Source organism: Rana temporaria, chromosome 7, assembly GCF_905171775.1.
Source record: "Rana temporaria chromosome 7, aRanTem1.1, whole genome shotgun sequence".
Lineage (NCBI taxonomy): Eukaryota > Metazoa > Chordata > Amphibia > Anura > Ranidae > Rana > Rana temporaria.
In genome coordinates this window covers 36359129-36377284 of record NC_053495.1, presented here as the reverse complement: position 1 = coordinate 36377284, position 18156 = coordinate 36359129, and the positions used below count along the sequence as shown (strand labels likewise).

General features: G+C 47.7%; 1 protein-coding gene across 1 annotated transcript in view; it reads left to right on the top strand.

Annotated features, from left to right (window-relative positions):
• The first annotated feature begins 17220 nt into the window (after window positions 1-17220).
• EOGT (EGF domain specific O-linked N-acetylglucosamine transferase) overlaps window positions 17221-18156 on the top strand; it is a 72147-nt gene continuing 71211 nt past the window's right edge. Inside the window, exon 1 of the mRNA XM_040359201.1 lies at window positions 17221-17325. The gene's annotated coding sequence lies outside the window, so the exon portion shown is untranslated. The remainder of the gene's footprint in view (window positions 17326-18156) is intronic.

The window sequence follows — 18156 nt, the reverse complement described above, 5'->3', positions numbered from 1 at the left end:
GCTTTGTTTATTGCTTAGAGCAGTGTTTCTCAACTACGGTCCTCAAGGTGCCCCAACAGGTCATGTTTTCAGGATTTCTTATTGATGAAACGGCTGTGGTAATTACTAAGGCTGGGTTCACACTTGTCCGACAAACGCTCCTACATTGGGAGACCAATGTAGGACCAATGTAGGACAGATGTCGCAGAGCAAAGTAGGATGAAAGTAGTACTGCTGTTCTGTAGTATAGTGTGAATCCAGCCTCAGGCTGGGTTCACACTACTATACTACTTTCATCCTACTTTGCTCTGCTACATTGGTCCTACATTTATCCTACATTGGTCCTACATCCATCCTACTTTCATTAACAGGATACTACTTTGGTCCGACTTCAATGATATTCAATGGGCTGAAGTAGGATCAATGTAGGACCAAAGTAGTACAGGGAGCATTTTCAAAGTCGGACCGACTTGTGTCGGACCAGTTAAGACAGCTCTCATAGGGAAACATTGATTTTCACACGTCATGCTACATGAGCTCCCAATGTAGGACCGTTGTCGGACAAGTGTGAACCCAGCCTGAGGCAGTGAAACTGATCAAATCACCTGTGCAAAATAATGAAAAACCTGAAAACAAGACCTGTTGGGGCGCCTTGAGGACTAGAGTTGCGAAACACTGGCTTAGAGAGCAGCTCCCTGTAGAATCGATTTTCTCTGCTTTGGGTGGGGTGGGGTGAGATCTCCACCCAGATCTTCTTTGTTGGTCAGCAGGGAAGTTCCCCCTCACACCTGGCATCCCCTTGACGGTATGAGAGTACAGCTTAGTAGCCGAGCTACTTGTGTTACTGGCCTGTCGCCATATATTCCTATAGAGCACCCACTAGGGGGCAGACTTGGCCTTCCAAATGCTGCTGCTAGGACCCAGCCAGAACTGAAAAGCTGTTGAGGTCAGAGTTTGTTCTATACCACCCAAAATAGAGAAATGTGGTTTGTCGAGGAGGGGGTTGCTCTTTAAGTTAAATTATTTGTGTAATATTTAAATTTACTTTGGCTTCAGTAAGATTTTTTTTTTTTAAAGATTGGGTAAACTAATTGCTTATATTTTATTGACCATAAATAATGTTGCTTGGAGAAAATATCTACGGTTCCCTTGTAAATGTATAGACCAGGCCGAATAATATTACTGTTATTTTTTATCTTCTATCAGCATCACTTGCACTTTGAGGGTCCATGCACGCTGGGCTAAAAAAACAAAAAACCCGGCTTCTATAGGAGTGTCCACTTTTAGGGGAGCAGCTCCAATTTAATTTTATATGTAACCACAGTGCGGAGTCGTCGCCCCCCCCCCCCCCCCCCTTCACTCTGTGTCCATGCACATTAGGATATTTGCAGTCATATATTTAAGCTCAGCATTTAGAGGCAGAAAAAAAAACTCCTCCTGGTATGCGTTTTTTTTGAGAGGAGTTTTCTGGCAGAAAAAAACGTTAAACACTCCTAAATAAATGCATGTACAAAAATGCGATTATGTGAGCGATTTTGTCTCTGCTAAAAAGAACTGGCGTGTTTTTTTTAAGCCCAGTGTGCATGGACCTTTATTTCCAAAGACGACAGTCATTTTTAGTGTTGATTTGGTAACTTATTTATGGGAAATCAAGTGGTGGTAAGCTGAAACCACAAACATGGTAAAATATCTCTCAAGAGAATAAAAAAATAATTGAAAATAAGAATCATTGCGTATTGTGAGTCTTTACTCTATTTGTATCACACTGAGTAGTTTGTTATTATTTTTTGTTGTTGTATATAGATGTGATATACTAAGGCTTAGATATGCTTACACACTGGGCTAAATAAGAGAAATCAATTGATTTTTCCTAGGGCTGTTGCTGATTAAAATTTTCGTGTTCGATTAATCGTTCTTTTTTTTTTTTTAACGATTAATTATAACGCACATACATTTTTCACATCACCACCATATATAGTCCCCACTGTAATATCCACAGACCTTTCCCCCCCCCCCCACTGTAATATCCACAGACATCTCCCCCCACTGTAATATCCACAGACCTCCCCCCCCCACTGTAATATCCACAGACATCTTCCCCCCCCCCACTGTAATATCCACAGACATCCCCCCACTGTAATATCCACAGACATCTTCCCCCCCCCCCCCACTGTAATATCCACAGACATCTCCCCCCACTGTAATATCCACAGACCTCCCCCCCCCCCACTGTAATATCCACAGACATCTTCCCCCCCCCCACTGTAATATCCACAGACCTCTCCCCCCCCCCACTGTAATATCCACAGACCTCTCCCCCCCCCCACTGTAATATCCACAGACCTCTCCCCCCCCCCCACTGTAATATCCACAGACATCTCCCCCCCCCACTGTAATATCCACAGACACCTCCCACCACTGTAATATCCACAGACACCTCCCCCCCACTGTAATATCCACAGACATCTCCCCCCCCACTGTAATATCCACAGACACCTCCCACCACTGTAATATCCACAGACACCTCCCCCCACTGTAATATCCACAGACACCTCCCCCCACTGTAATATCCACAGACACCTCCCCCCCACTGTAATATCCACAGACACCTCCCCCCCACTGTAATATCCACAGACACCTCCCCCCCACTGTAATATCCACAGACACCTCCCCCCCACTGTAATATCCACAGACACCTCCCCCCCACTGTAATATCCACAGACACCTCCCCCCCACTGTAATATCCACAGACATCTCCCCCCCCCCACTGTAATATCCACAGACACCTCCCACCACTGTAATATCCACAGACACCTCCCCCCCACTGTAATATCCACAGACACCTCCCCCCACTGTAATATCCACAGACACCTCCCCCCACTGTAATATCCACAGACACCTCCCCCCCACTGTAATATCCACAGACACCTCCCCCCCACTGTAATATCCACAGACACCTCCCCCCCACTGTAATATCCACAGACATCTCCCCCCCCCACTGTAATATCCACAGACATCTCCCCCCCCCACTGTAATATCCACAGACATCTCCCCCCCACTGTAATATCCACAGACATCTCCCCCCCCCACTGTAATATCCACAGACATCTCCCCCCCCCACTGTAATATCCACAGACATCTCCCCCCCCACTGTAATATCCACAGACATCTCCCCCCCCACTGTAATATCCACAGACATCTCCCCCCCCCACTGTAATATCCACAGACATCTCCCCCCCCCCCACTGTAATATCCACAGACATCTCCCCCCCCCACTGTAATATCCACAGACATCTCCCCCCCCCCACTGTAATATCCACAGACATCTCCCCCCTACTGTAATATCCACAGACATCTCCCCCCACTGTAATAGGCCGGGTGTTGACGTCAGCGCGCTGCTCTAAGCTCACCTAGGCTGCCGCAGGGTAGACCAAGATGGTCGCCGCTCCAGGAGCTAGGCCGAAGCCACAGATCATGTGGTGTGCCGATCCGCATATGGTGACCCGTTCGGATCATGGATCATTTACTATCCGTTGCACCGCTAGTACCGATCAAAAATTTACGATTAATTGAGGAATTAATCTTTAATTTCCACAGCCCTAATTTTTCCCCATCCATACGAAACAGGAATCTCCACTGCTGTCTGTTGTACTTAAAGTGGAGAGTGGAGCTCCACCCAAAAATGGAACTTCCGCTTTTCAGAACGCTCTGCCCCTCCAGTGTCACATTTGGCACATTTCAGGGGGAGGGGGGTGCAGATACCTATCTAAGACAGGTATTTGCACCCACATCCGGGAATACAGTACTGCGGCAGCCACCCCCCTACCCGCAGCCCCCGCTGTCTTCTGGGAAACACACTGTTCCCAGGAGAGAGCGGGAACCAGTGACGGTGCGGTGCGCTACTCGCGCATGAGCATTAGGGAACCGGGCAGTGAAGCCGCAACGCTTCACTTCCCGATTCCCTCGCCGAGGATGGCGGCGGGGGCAGCCGAGAGACAAACGATTTCTCGCCCTTGGCTGTCGTCATCTTGGGTGCGCTGGACAGGTAAGTATCCATATTTTAAAAGTCAGCAGCTGCAGTATTTGTATCTGCTGGCTTTTAAATAAAATATTTTGGCGGAACCTCCACTTTAAGATACCGCAGCACTTGCGACAGCCAGAATATCCGAACAGCAACTGGGTCACCATATGCGGATCGGCACACCACATGATCTGTGGCTTCGGCCTAGCTCCTGGAGCGGCGACCATCTTGGTCCACCCTGCGGCAGCCTAAAATCGGAAACTGGTGGCAGGAGCATGTTACATATTTCACCCTAAAAACAGGTGAAACATGTAACATGTTCCAAAAGGTGAACTTATTCTTTAGTAACTAATAATTAATATTCTAAATATATTACACATATTATAAAGCAGCGCAGATGTCTTATTTTATAACTTTTTTCACAACTAATTTGATGGGACGAGCTCGGGTGTGTTCGGACTCTAGTTTGAAACCACCTTGGCTATCCTGCCAGGAAGCTATCACAGCGCCCCACCAATCAAAATTGAAGCTGAATGTGACAGATGTCAGTATTTTGATGTCCATGCCCGTTCAGTGTGTGTCCACATACATCACAGACTTGTGGTGGCTGTATTGGTGGCCAGATGTAAATGGACTTGGGTCCAAGAAGTCTGAGGACTGCACTTGCCTGAGTAGCCTGTGTGTCATCTGAAGGGGACTGCTTGCCTGTGTATCACTGCCACAAGTTCTCCTGCTGAACTCTGAGCCTCCTTAGTCACAGTGATTGCTCTCTCCCTCGGGCTTCAGCGCCGGGACTCTGATGCAGGAGAGCCACTTCACAATAGAATCCATCCGCCAGGGAAGGCACACAGTGAATGGCCGGGACTATAATCTGTGTAGGTGCACAGGTTAAGAGCAGCATGTAGTGGGGAATTGTGTGCCTGCGCCCGAAAATGGAGAAATAGTCCCTCCTCTGCTCTCACCTTCTGGGCCCCCCTGTTTACTCGAGGGGGCCCAGGAAAGGACTATATTTCCTGGCAATAAAGTCCTATTTTTTTTATTTTTGCTAGAAATACATTTTAGCGTTAACCGGGCCCCCCTGTGGAGTTTGAGGCCGGGGCCCGGTACAACAGGGCTGGCTGTACTGCATTATCAATGGCCCTGCCAATGTATGCCATGTACTGCTGCATCCTGAAATTGATTTCTGTAGCTGGCTGTGTGTAGCAGCTGTGGCATCCAGGCAGGGAGATGCACCCGTGTTTGACACCACCTGACCCTGTGGCAAAAGGCCAATGAAAGTGATTGATTCACCATCAGTGAATGTTTTGTGTAAGTTACATTCTCTGATAAATTATATATAATATATATATATATATATATATATATTTTCACACACAGTATACGTGTGTTTCCTATAGTCTATTTATTTTTTGACATATTTGCTAATGCACGTAGTGCTCCTCACTAAACAGAGCAGGACCTAAAACAGCAGCTTATACACAACAGTTGGGGCGAATGGCACATCATCTGTAGTGTTGAGCAGAATACGCCATATTCGATTTCGCGATATATCTCGAATATATAGTCGAATATTCGAGATATATTCGCTAAATTCGAATATTCGTGATATTTTTTCGAAATGAAATGATTGCGAATTTTCGCTATTGCGAATGCGAAAATAATTGCGAATTTTCGATAACTGAGGTAGGAGCACTCTGATTGGCTCAGAATATTCTTGATATTTTTTCGAAATTTCGCAAAATGCGAATGCGATATTTACTGCGCAATTTCGACAAATGCTGTAGGAGCACTCTGATTGGCTCAGAATATTCTTGATATTTTACAATACAAAATAATTGCCAATATTCGGCAAATGCGGAAGGAGCACTCTGATTGGCTCAGAATATTCTTGATATTTTACAATACAAAATAATTGCCAATATTCGGCAAATGCGGAAGGAGCACTCTGATTGGCTCAGAATATTTGTGATATTTTACAATACAAAATAATTGCGAATATTCGGCAAATGCGGAAGGAGCACTCTGATTGGCTCAGAATATTCTTGATATTTTACAATAGAAAATAAAAAGTGTTTTGCATTGGTGGTGATTCTTTACTCTATCCATCTGTCACAGCCGTTTGTCAATCAAACACCTTGAAGATTGAACACGTTCATGCTGCATGCTTTGGACTTTTTTTCACTTCACATATCAGACATTTTTATGAAAGATTATTTTTCTATTATTGGGACTATATTTCTTTATATATTTGTTTCACTGTGTATTTCACAAGTTATTTGCGCTTGCTTATTTTATAATTTGCCCACATGTCTTATCACTAGACATATTTTTTATTCTTGTAGAGCGACTCCATTTTCTGTCTTGTATTAATTTATGTTGTATAACATTTTTGAGTTGCTGCTGTATTCTCCCCTTTTTTTAAGGTATGCGCAATTTTTTCCTTCTTACAAAAAATAATATCAAACATACAAATATTCATAACAGAAACATACACAAAGCCCCCCCCTTTTGCATCAGAGACAATCAGAGTTCTCCTACCACAGTTATCGAAAATTCGCAATCATTTTCGCATTCACATTAGCGAAAATTCGCAATTTTTTTTTTTTATATTCGGCAACATAAAAGGATCGCCTCAGCTTAGCTACTCGGCCCAGGGTCTCTAATCATACCAGCAATGATTTTAGACGTCAATAGGATGTGATCTGTTTTAAAAATAAAATTGAAAAAATGCGAATATTCGGAATTGCGAATATTCACCGCGAAATTCGAAATATATCGCGAATACTCGAATATGCCATATTCGAGCCGAATATTCGCAATACGAATATTCGTGAGCAACACTAATCATCTGTTGTTTAGCTCCGTTACAAATCCCCAGCAGCTGGAGAGCCCCATGATACTTACATCTGCTGCAGTACTGGAATGTAATATGTCATCTCACCCCTAGTGTGGCATGAGAAGTTCCCTATGCCCATCTACAGCTGCCAGCACCAGGGGGGAAATATTTAGCACAGAGGTGTCAAACACAAGGCCCGCGGGCCGAATCTGGCCCTCCAGGCCATTTCATGTGGCACTCGCCGTCCTCTCGTCCTCCTCAAGACCCTTACTTTCTGCTTTTAAGCAATGAATCCAAATTCTTCCCAGCAGCTGCTTAAAGCGGAGCTCCACCCTAAAGTGTTACTCCTGCTGATCGTAACCCTCCCCCCCCACGGGAGCCAATCGGCAGGCATAGCGTGACTCGTGCATGCGCCGTAGGGAACCGGGCGATCGCTCGTCCTCTGCTGCGGACGGCGCTGGACTCCAGGACAGGTAAGTGTCCTGATATTAAAAGTCAGCAGCTGCAGTATTTGTAGGTGCTGGCTTTTAATATTTTTTTTTCAGCGGAGCTCCGCTTTAAAGCGGATCTCCACTCTAAAGTGGAGTCCCGCTGATCGGCACCCTCCCCCCCTCCGGTGTCACATTTGACACCTTTCAGGGGGGAGGGGGGTGCAGATACCTGTCTACAGACAGGTATCTGCACCCACTTCCGGCCCTACGATACGGGCAAAAGACGGGTTTTTTCCTCGTTTCCCGTCCGTCCCCCGTTGTATGCTGGGAACACTCGGCTCCCAGCACACAGCGGGAGCCAATCGGCGGGCGCAGCGCGACTCGCGCATGCGCCGTAGGGAACCGGGCAGTGAAGCCGGAGCGCTTCACTTCCTGGTTCCCTCACCGTGGATGGAGGGGGGAGCAGCAGGGTGACGAGCGATCGGCTCGTCATCTGCTGCGATCACCGCTGGACTCCAGGACAGGTAAGTGTCCTTATATTAAAAGTCAGCAGCTGCAGTATTTGTAGCTGCTGGCTTTTAATATGTTTTTTTAGTGGCACATCCGCTTTAAGGAAAGGGGGGTGCACTGTGATGTAAGGGAGAGAGGGGGACTAAACTTCTGATGGTGAGTTGGCTCTTAACATCTAATGCAAGGGGAGGACATCTAATCTTACACATTGCCATATATGTACGATCGGTGGACATTCATTTTATATCTCTTCAGTAATATCCAAGGCTTGTGCACTGGACCCTCATTCGGTCCGTTCAGTGTTCAGACCGCTGTTCCATATTGGCAACATTTTTAATATTTATCTCTGGTCCACCTTGCGATTTGTGTAGTTACTGGCAGGGATCCCAATTCCAAAATGGTGAATCAAGCCCTCGATTCCTAGACCTCAGAGCTGGGCGGTCCTGGGTATTGTTGTTGAATAAAAAGTGGCAAGTCAGTGCGCCGCTCGTGCCCCTGGAAGAAGTCAGTATTTTGACGAAACGGCATAGGGAGGAGCAGCGTGCTGACGTCACCACAGTTTACCTTGCTGCTATCCGGAAGGACGGGCGGTTAGTGATAGCCGGACGGCTACAGCAATTTTTAACACTCACTATTTATTCTACCAACGTGTGAGTGCACCTTTTTTACTTCAATAAATATTACCAGACGTTATTACACTATGTCGGCATTTTCCTTTTTGGGTCATCTGCACTGAGGAGATACACTTGACAACACAAAGGTTGAATGCAAACGCATACAGTGGACAAGGGATCCCAGGAAATCCTGAGCAGGGCTGCTGGCCACACGCGCATGTGATCTCATTACCGAGATCAACTCGTTTTGGTAAGCAGATAAGATATAAGAGGTGGAGGCTACTTTCATCTATCCTGCTAACTGGCACGATTTCTTCTGGACCTGTTCAGCACCCATTTGGATATGTTTGCACTATTAAGTTCACACTTTTAAGTTATATTTTTGCACAGGTGATTTTTGCGCACACATTGTGTTTGTATATTCATACGTATTCCTTATCAATTTGTTTTTTTTATCACTAATGGTTTTATATGCAGCACAGCTTATTTCCCATTTAATCTTACACATACCACCGGCCCTTTTGAGGGCAATCATAATGCTGATGCGGCCCTCGATGAAATTGAGTTTGACACCCCTGATTTAGCAGCAACATGTAAATGTTTAAAATTTTACTCTTAAGCCCTGTACACACGACCGGTCTGTCTGATGAAAACGGACCGATCGTGTGTGGGCCTCATTGGTTTGTTTTCCATCGGTGAAAAAAAATAGAACATGTTTTAAAATTTTCCTATGGATAAAAAACTGATAGAAAAAAATGATCGTCTGTGTGGAAGTCCATCGGAGAAAAATTCACGCATGCTCAGAACCAAGTCGACGAATCTCGGAAGCATTGAACTTCATTTTTCTCAGCACGTCGTAGTGTTTTACGTCACAGCGTTGGACACGGTCGGATTTTTGACTGATGATGTGTAGGCAAGACTGATGAAAGTCAGCTTCATCGCATATCCGACGAAAAAATCCATCGGATCAGATTCCATCAGATATCCAATCGTGTGTACAGGGCATTAGATTGTAAGCTTTATTGACCTGGGCCCCCTGTTTCATACTGTATTAAATTGCATTGTACAGGGCTCGACAAATTCCGGTCGCCATGGCGACTAAAAATAGGGTCCTGGCGACTTGTGAGCTGGCGCCATCTGGTGGTGAGCCGTTGGTATTACAAGTTATTACCACCAGATGTGTAAGCTGGCGCCATCTGGTGGTGGCCGTTGGTATTACAAGTTAAGCATTACAAGTTAAACAGCAATTCTAATGTAATTGTTCACTATTTTCACTGCCATCTTCTTCCCTCTAATTAGAACCCCCAAACATTATATATATATATATATATATATATATATATATATATATATATATATTTTATCCTAACACCCTAGAGAATAAAATGGCGATCGTTGCAATACTTTCTGTCATGCCGTATTTGCGCAGCGGTCTTACAAGCGCACTTTTTTGGGAAAAAATTACACTTTTTTTAATTAAAAAATAAGACCACAGTAAAGTTATCCCCATTTTTTTTTATATTATGAAAGATAATGTTACGCTGAGTAAATTGATACCCAACATGTCACGCTTCAAAATTGCGTCCGCTCGTGGAATGCCGACAAGCTTTTACCCTTTAAAATCTCCATAGGCGACGTTTAAAAAAATCTACAGGTTGCATGTTTTGAGTTACAGAGGAGGTCTAGGGCTAGAATTATTGCTCTCGCTCTAGCAATCGCGGTGATACCTCACGTGTGGTTTGAACACCGTTTACATATGCGGGCGCTGCTCACGTATGTGACAATTGCGTGGCTGTGCGACACTGTACACAAATACAATGTTTGTCTTTTATTTTCCCCACAAATAGAGATTTCTTTTGTTGGTATTTGATTACCTCTGCATTTTTTATTATAGACAATTTTGAAAAACAAATGTTTTACTTGCTGAATGTATAATAAATTCCTGCCACGGCTATGTGATCTAATTAGTTTGATCAGAAGCAGGTACTATATTACAATATATGTGAAAATGAATGTCCGGTTAATTAATGTCACTTTATTAAACTGACATTTTTTACTTTTTTTTCCTATAAAACATCCAATAAAAAAAAACAACAAATGTCTATCGATTTTAGGTCAATATATATTCTGCTACATATTTTTGGTAAAAAGAATCCCAATAAGCGTATATCAATCAGTTTGCGCAAAAGTTATAGCGTCTACATACTATAGGACAGCCCTCAAAATTTAACTCGCCTGCTCGCATTTTGCGAGTAAATTTTGAGGGCTGGCGAGGAGCAGGGGGGGCGAGCAAGGAGAGGAGCCGCCGCCGTGGCGTTCAAACCACGGGGGAATATTACAGCATTCAATCCAATAGCTGTGTGTTCCCCGCAGCGCGTGTCTTAAACAGCCCCTCCCCCCTTGTCCGGGCACTTTGATAGACATATCACCCATCCCAGGATTGGGGACTCTGGCTGGAAAATGGGGACAATTTGCTGCATTTGTAGATATAGACAGGCTGCATTTTTGGGCACGGATAAAGTTGTTGTTAATATTTATTTTTATAACTTAATTCTACATAAAACATTTAAGTGTAATTTCATGAGATTTATGAGGGCGTGTCTAGGGGCGGGATTAGGGGCGGGACATGGTAGGGTTTGGGAGGGGCAACTGGTGGCGAGTATGCCTTGAGGCCTGGCTAGTAGCTCAGGACTTGAAATTTTGAGCCCTGCTATAGGATATTTTTATTTATAATTTATTTATTTATTTTTTACTAGTAATGGCGGCGATCAGTGACTTATATTGGGTCTGCAATATTGCAGCGAGCATACTGACACTTTAGACTAGGGCTTTTTTTTTCCTCAGAGAATAGGTGCAGCAACCCCCACCCCCTCTACACCACTTACCTATGCCCCCTACCAACCTCCGAGTACCATCTTCTGGTTCCACTCTTCTAGCCACCTTCCAGTAGCTCCCCTTCTAGAGAATACAGAACCAAGTATTATTTTGTGGTGCTAAGTAATTTGTATGCAATTTGTTAATTATAACAAAAAAGCAGTAAAATAGACCCCCTGCAGCCAGAAACAATAGACCCCATCACAGCCACACTAGATCCCTCAGCAATAACAGATCCCCCCAGTAACAGTATATCCACCTAGCAACATAGATGTGCGCCCAGGCACACCCCCTAATCACCCTGTGCAGAACAGATTCCACCTACTGATCTGGCTCCCCACTGCACTACCAGCTTCCCTCCTTTCCCGCCAGCTGTTTCTGTGGGATGTTTTAGGATAAGTGGGGGAAGGGGCCAGTAAAAATTTTATTTACTGGCCCCTTTCCCTTTCTGAATGAACACCATGAGTGATTGGTAGTGTGTGCTTGAGCTTTGGGGTGCACACCCTAATGCCATAGGCTGCGCACACCTATGCCTAGCAACAATAGATCCCTCACACAACATTATACCCCCAGCAACAATGGGCCCCCTGTTACAAAATACCACCTCAGAAACATTAGACCCCCAGCAATAAGCAACAATAGACCTCTCCCGCAACAGTAGATACCTCCCAGCAAAAATTGACCCTTCATTAATCTAAATCCCCCTTAGTAACAATAGACCCTTATGCAAAAATAGATCCTCCAGCACCCCTTGCTACTACATGAATTCAGTTCTGGAGGTGCCGGAACTGCTTTCCCCCTAAAGCCCTGCTTTTGACACTTTTGGGGAATCGGTGACACTAATACAGTGATCGGTGCTAAAAATATGCACTGTCACTGTACTAATGAAATTGGCTGGGAAGGGGTTAACAGGGGTGATCAAAGGGTCAATTGTGTGCCTAACAGTGTTTCTAAACTGTGGGAGGTGCTTTTACTAGGGGAAGAGATGGATCCTAGCTTCTGCTATGCATGAACACAGGATCTATGCCTTCCCTCCTGTCAGAACGGCGATCTGCCTTATGGCTGATGATCGGCGGGTGCCGGGGAACATCGAGCCCGAGGTACCTGCTGATCGGCTCCCGCTGTGTGTAATGACATTCGTGCCCCCATCCTAGAAGTGCAGGATCATATACGTGATCCTAAGCACAGCAGCCACCCTGGAGGAGTAAAACTGCTAGAGGGCGATCGGCATGTGGTTAAAGAATCGCGATTAAAGCTGAGGTTCAGGTATGGATTTTTTTTGCATAGTTAAATTGGTCCAGCGTGGACTAATATTACTATGCTTATTCCATACCTGGCTGATTTGGGTGGAAGCGGAGAACGTCGGTCACGGGTACCATTCAGAGAACGCCTTACATTTTCCTCCATGAATGCCAAGCATTCTCTAATTGGTTGAGGTGGAGAGGCGGGGCGGTGATGTCATAATCTTCACTTCTTCCAATCAGAGAACGACTTGTACTCATTGAGAAGAATACAAGGGGGTAGATTCAGGTAGGACTTACGCCGACGTATCTCGAGATACGCAGCGTAAGTGTAAATGTGCGCCATCGTATCTATGCGCCGTAACCACAGAACTAGATACGCCTGAAAATAGGCTTCTCCCGACCGACATAACTTTTCTCCGCGGGCGGAGCGCGGGCGCATATTTACGGCGAACTTATCTGGCGCACCCATTGATTTTGTATGCAAATGAGGGAGATCCGCCGATTCACAAACATACGCGCGACCGGCGCGCGTAAGTTTTACGCCTGGCCTAAAGTTACCCCTCATAAAGCAGGGGTAACTTTGCACCAGACTTGCTCAAGTCAGCCACACTTGCAGGACAACACATGGCAGCCGTGGTCCTAGCACTACTAATGGGTCCACCGCCACGTAGGAGGGCACGGGAGAGGATATACCGAACGCGCAAATTAAGCGTCTTTGGCATGGGGGATTCGGAGGTGTATCGCATCTTCAGATTCAGCCCTGATGCCATCCAGGAAATAGCCAGAACCCTGCATGATGACATCACCAGCAAGACACATCTCTCACATGCAGTGCAGTCACTGGTCAAGGTCCTGGCAACACTCCATTTCCTTGTAAGTGGATCTTTTAAGCATACAAGTGGAGTCGTGTCTGGGATGTCACAATCCACCATGAGCAGATGCGTGCACCAGGTTGTCCCCGCAATCCTCAGACGCATGTCCCACCACATCATCAAACCCACCCAGGAGCATCTGCGGCAGAAGGCAATGGCGGATTTCTTCAGAATTGCAGGATTGCCACGCACCGTGGGGGCCATTGATTGCACCCATGTGGCACTACGGCCCCCCAGTGACACAGAGCACATATACCGCAATCGTAAGCAGTGGCATTCCATCAAAGTCTGTACGTTGACATAGCCGATGCCCAATGCCTCATATGGCACGTCCGGGCCAAACACCCCCGGGGCCAGCCACGACAGCTACATATACCGTCAAAGCACCATCCCAACAGAATTTGAACAGAACGTGTATGGGGACAGCTGGCTGGTTGGTGAGTGACATGGGTGTCAGGCATGACTGCCCCCCCCCCCATGATGCAGACATCACGAGGGCCACATGCATGACTAACCTCCTCCTGTCTTTTCCCTTCCAGGTGATGCGGCATATGCACTTGGACCCCATCTCATGACTCCATTCCGGAATCCCCAAACCCCAGGAGAGAGAAGATACAATGCTGCACACACACTTACCCGTGCAGTGGTGGAACGCACCTTTAGCCTCCTGAAGTCCCGTTTCCGATGCCTGGATAAGTCCGGGGGGACCCTGTTGTATTCCCCAGACTTTGTGTGCCAGATCATCGGTGCATGTTGCATGCTGCACAACTTTGCCGTGAGAAAGGGCCTGGAGATTGACATGCGTAATGACCTGACCCCCGAACCAGACATCCCCCCCCTGACCGAGGCTACCCTGTCTGCTGAGGGAAGAGCAGTCAGGAGATGCCTCGTGGTAGGCATGTTTGCACGTTAAACACATACATTCATCATGGCACAAGGAGAATGCACGCATGCACACCACTGTGGTCCCTAGCTCACACTCCCCACATCCTCATCACATTGGATTAGCCCAAGTCCACCATGCAGGACTTGGGAGCAGCAACGCCGCGCCAAGGCTCCAATTATGTTGCTGTACATTCATACACCATTCACACGGGTCGTGGGGATAAATTCTCCCCAACGACCGAGGGTGACACCCCTTACTGTCAGGAGTGTCACCCCCCCCACATTCACACACCAGTCACACTGTAGCCTGCACTACTGACCGTGTGCAGTATAAAAATAAAAATAAATCTCCTCACCAGAGATAAAAAATAAAGAAAACTCCTCACCGGAGATTAAAAAAAAAAAGAAAAAATAACCAATTGCCCCGTCGTGGGCTCTGCCTGGTTCCCCCGTCTTTGCCTCCTCACTTGCCTGGGGGCAACTTCAGGTGGGGGTGGGGCATCATCTGGAGACTCCTCCTCACGTCCCCCACTCCTGGCAGCTTCTGGCTGACTGCCCTCCAACGCCACCGCTATGAGGGTGAGCACCGCGGTGGTCTCGGCGTGCATCCCCAGCTGGTGGGTATTGTTCACGTTTTGCTGCCGCCTCAGGTGCCTCACCTCTGCCGTATTGGCCTTAACAGTCACTTTGAGGCTCTTGACCTCAGCCACCAGGCGGGAGGTCGTCGCCTGCAGCTCCCCAACACAGGTTGCCACTGCTGCGGAATTGGCGCTGATATCCCCCAAAGACTCAGCGATCTGGGTCGAGGAGGCCAGGCTGTCTGCGACCCGCTTAATGTCCCTTGCAACAGCACCCACATGCTGGGTCTGACAGGGGGCAGGAGAGGCTTGTGGACGTGCATAGGGGGAGGCCCGTGTGGAGTTTTCCCTGATGGAGGAGGAGGGTTGGGAGGGTTCACTGATGGGGGAGGAGGGTTGGGAGGGTTCACTGATGGGGGAGGAGGGTTGTGAGGGTCCCATGATGGGGGAGGAGGGTTGTGAGGGTCCCATGATGGGGGGGGAGGGTTGTGAGGGTCCCATGATGGGGGAGGAGGGTTGTGAGGGTCCCATGATGGGGGAGGAGGGTTGTGAGGGTTCAGGGATGCTGGGATTTTCATCCAGAATAAAAATAGCATCCTCCAGGTCCCCGTGCTCCTCCTCTACTTCCTCCAGGGGAGAGGTATGGGCACTCTCAACCCTGGATGGCGTGGGTCGCCCTGCAGCCGACGACGGCCCCGCTCCCTCCTGCACATCTGTGGATGACACAAAAAATTCACATGTTGGTGGACCCACACACTTGTCACATGTTCCCTTCCCCCCCCCCCCCCCCACACATGCTACACACTGTATAGGAGATAAAACACACTTACCTGTCCTCAAGGCCTGGTGTCCGGAGTCGTATCCCTCCATGCCCTCCACCTGCTCACGCTGCAGGCACTGTGCAATTAATTCAACCTCACAGTACAGGGTGGTCCTCCTCCTGTGCCCCTGGCATGACTGGCAATAGCACCCAGCTTTTCCCGGACCTTCCTTTTTAAGATCATTGATCTTTTTTTTTGAATGTCCAGGGTGCTCCTGGTGGCATTGCCCACGGCACTGACCTGCAGGCTCAGCTCCATCAGGATCTCCTTTTTACGGGCCTTACTTGTCTGGTGACTGAGGGCACCATGGAGATACCGTATTTATCGCGGTATAACGCGCTCCCGCGTATACCGCACACCCCCAAAGTGGCCCGAATTCCTGTGGAAAAAAAGTTTTTTAGTTTTTTTGTACTTACAGTTTTGGTGTCTTGCGCGGCGTTCATCGGCGGCCTCGTCGGGTCCGGCGTTCGTCTGCGGCTTCGGGCGTCCGTCTTCGGCGGGTCGGGTGTCCTCTTCGGCGGGTCGGGTGTCCTCTTCGGCAGGTCGGGTGTCCTCTTCGGCAGGTCGGGTGTCCTCTTCGGCGGGTCCGGCGTCCTCCCCGCCACGAGTTTTGAATACTGCGCCGGCATATACCGAGCGCAGTACACTCGTGAATCTTCGGGCAGGCTCGGCAACTGTCGCGCTGACGTCCTGAAGACTGCCCGAAGATTCACGAGTGTACTGCGCTCGGTATATGCCGGCGCAGTATTCAAAACTCGTGGCGGGAAAGCGGGTATCGGCGTATATCGCGCACCCACGATTTTGCCCTGATTTTCAGGGCAAAATAGTGCGCGGTATACGCCGATAAATACGGTACTTGTCATGTCTCACCGCCCATCTTCCTATGGGACAGGAAGTGAGGGGAAATCTCCCCAATGGGACACAAATGACAAAACGAAAACCAACAAAAAAAAATCTGACAGGGGTTATAACCCTATTTTTTTTTTTTATACTTTTTTTAAATCTAAGAATTGAACGAAAAGAAGAAAAGTTTTTCCCAAGACATTCCCACCAATAGAAAGCTTGGTTTGTATGCCTGCGTGATGACAGTTATCTCTGAATACACAGATCCATATCAGATGGGTGTAACTGTATAATAATATAATAGGGGTGTACTGTACAGGGAACGGGTTATACCGGACTGTTATATACACACAGAGAGCCTCACCGAGCCATGCTGCTGGCTGGGCTCCGCCCTATTTCATCCTGATCCACGCCCATTCTCCTCCCTCCCTCTCCTGCAGCTGACATCCCGCCCCTTTATCTTCCCACTCCATGCTCCGCCCCTCTATACTTTCCAATCTACTGTTGCTCCTCCCCGAAGCTGGACGGTGAGACCGCAGCCCCTCCCTCGCCGCCCAGTCTCGCTCTCTTTCTGGCCCTATGCCCCGCCCCCACCAACATATCATATGGTGGCCCCGCCCTCCTGTCCAAATCTCCGCCGACGTTTCTCGTCAGAACACCGGCTGCCCCGCCCTGCTCCTCCTACCTGGAAATCTGTTTGTATTCTGCCCCGCCCTCAGCCCCTCCCCTTGTTTCCGGCTTCCCTCCTTCGCTGACTCCCAGCCGGAGATCTGGGTGATGCGGCCGGGCAGAGACCGGGAGCCGGGCACAGGAGCAGGTGAGGGGGGAGGAGAAGGACGGCCGGGCTCATCCATTCCGGGGTGCAATGTGCTGCTCCTCTAATCTTATTCATAGCTCTGTTATGTCCATCCTGCTGCTTCACCCCCCTGCCAGCTCATTGGTGTGTTCTGTGCTTATTGATGCGACAAAGAAGGGCATGCTGTTGTACGACTACAGATCCCAGCCAGCCCTGCGCATGTCTGATCTCTATGGGGGAATCCTGGCTTCATGGTGTGCTCACATGGAGGGGATGAGACTACCTGAGCAATGCCAAGACACTGCAGCCTGCATACAGGACTAACCTGCAGCACAATGTACAGTGATGTTACTCTGTGCTGCTACATCTACATGAGAGCTGTGATGTCATAGTGCGATGGGGCGTCGGTCTCTATGAATGACATCAGACGGCACTCATACTTGTAGGTGTGTCACGTAGTAACACCCCAAATCCTATAGATGGCGCCCTAAAGTGTGTACCCCTATATAAAAGCCAATGCCCCCCCCTCCCAGTCATGGATGACCCCCCCCTCCCAGTCATGGATGACCCCCCCCCCCATCTCAAATACTGTCTGCACTCTACAACATGCTGTACAATACATATTCTGTACACTACATACTCTGCATTCTTCATGCTGTGCTGTACATTGCATACTCTGCATTATCCATGCTGCACATTGCATTCTCTGCATTCTTCATGCTGTGCTGTACATTACATACTCTGCATTCTTCATGCTGTGCTGTACATTACATACTCTGCATTCTTCATGCTGTGCTGTACATTACATTGCATACTCCGGATCTCTGCATTCTCTGCACTTTGCTGTACGCT